This window comes from Pinus tabuliformis, chromosome 3_1 (assembly GCF_031772625.1).
Source record: "Pinus tabuliformis cultivar Carrire ecotype Pingquan chromosome 3_1, CPIR1, whole genome shotgun sequence".
Taxonomy (NCBI): domain Eukaryota; kingdom Viridiplantae; phylum Streptophyta; class Pinopsida; order Pinales; family Pinaceae; genus Pinus; species Pinus tabuliformis.
In genome coordinates this window covers 906,553,870-906,555,529 of record NC_142301.1, presented here as the reverse complement: position 1 = coordinate 906,555,529, position 1,660 = coordinate 906,553,870, and the positions used below count along the sequence as shown (strand labels likewise).

The 1,660-nt window shown below is 40.2% G+C and overlaps 1 pseudogene; it reads right to left on the bottom strand.

Annotated features, from left to right (window-relative positions):
• Nucleotides 1-315: 315 nt before the first annotated feature.
• LOC149190586 (UDP-glycosyltransferase 86A1 pseudogene) lies at nt 316-936 on the bottom strand (annotated as a pseudogene).
• Nucleotides 937-1,660: the final 724 nt, after the last annotated feature.

Below are 1,660 nucleotides of genomic sequence, written 5' to 3'. Positions count from 1 at the left end.
TTATTTTAATGATGTGAATAACCGCCATCATTATTAAAAAAATAAAAAACAAAAATTATATAAAACTTTACGCTTATGATAAACGAAAATAGTTATAATGATTCACTGGTAAAATTCAGCGTAATCGATTAAATCATCCTCTACTTAAATAGAAAGGGAACGAAGCACATATTAGAATACCACGAAATTAAATTAAAGTCGTTTTATTGTTTTGAAACCACACATTTTAGATATAACGACAGGATAAAATAGCGCTCAATTTCAATTTTTTTCCCTTCTGAATTTAAATAACTTCCAATTTATACGAATAATTTTGTATAAATTCAACTAAAACATTTATAAACTCAGCTCAAACATCATGCGTCATACGAGTGATAAACATGTGTGAGAAGGTTCACCATCATGCAGTTATTTACCGATACGGTTCCCCTTCAAACCTTCTAGGAAGCTCTCAATGTTTATATCCGAAGATCCTCCTCTTCGCACCGCAGTCCTCGCATTGTCTCTTAGAGCCTCGACATTTTTCTTTACCTCCGTCCCTTCGTCACTGAACAATTTTCTGATAGTTCTGGATATCTCTTTCTTTAGTATCAGTCCTTTCCCACCACTCAATCTGTATCCAATTTTCCATTCATCGACCATGAGCTTGCTGTTGGTGAATTGATCCGCCCAAAATGGAAGCCCTACCATGGGAACTCCACCAGCTATGCTTTCAAGCATTGAGTTCCATCCGCAATGAGTAACGAATCCCGCAACGGACGGATGGGATAACACTTGCAGCTGATTGCACCATGGAACAACGAGCCCCTGCCCTTTTATCTCATCCAGAAAACCGTGGGGTAAGCTGTCTGAGACTGTTGAAGAGACTATGTCTGGACGAAGAGCCCAGAGGAACAACTGCCCGCTGTCCTTCAAAACCATCGCTATTTCCTCCAGCTGAGCTTTAGTCAATTAGGCTTTGCATCCAGCCACTCGGAACAGTCACATTCTGTCCAAATGCTCGTTCCAACTCTCATGTCCTTGGAATGTTCACCGTTCAAAAAACCAGAGGGAAGCAACGGACCAACATGCAGTACCGGAGGGTTCAAATTCACTTCCTTTCTTTCGAGATCGTCAAAAGAATTGCCAAGAACAAATTGCGCACAGAACAAACCACAACAGCGAGCAGAACCCATTAGAGAATTTCAGGGTATCCAGCGAAGAGTGAACCCAATTAGAATTATGGGTATCCATACCAGTTTAAGGAAGAAACTATTGGTAAGAATCGATATATTGAGTTGGAATCAACCCGAGAGCCGAACAGCCAAAACTTTTGGTGAAATCCTGAGCCTTCTGACTGCCAGAACCCGCGTGTAGGTGAAACAATACCCCTGCAGTCCAAAAACATGAATTCAGTTACCATTTGTAGAAAGAAATAGAGAAAAATATATATATATATATATTTAACAACTCTTATCTAGAGAACAAAAACACGTGTTTATGACAATTTGAAGGAAAATAAGCACCTGTCGGGTAATGGCCTGCAGATCGAGCCGAGATTTCTATCGTAGGAGAAGATGGAAGCTGACATAGGTTGAGGGGCCAGTGTAGAACCCCTCGAACAACAACAAAATTCTGTTAAGTCAGATGGGTCTCGGCGGAATATAGTGAGCTCAACATA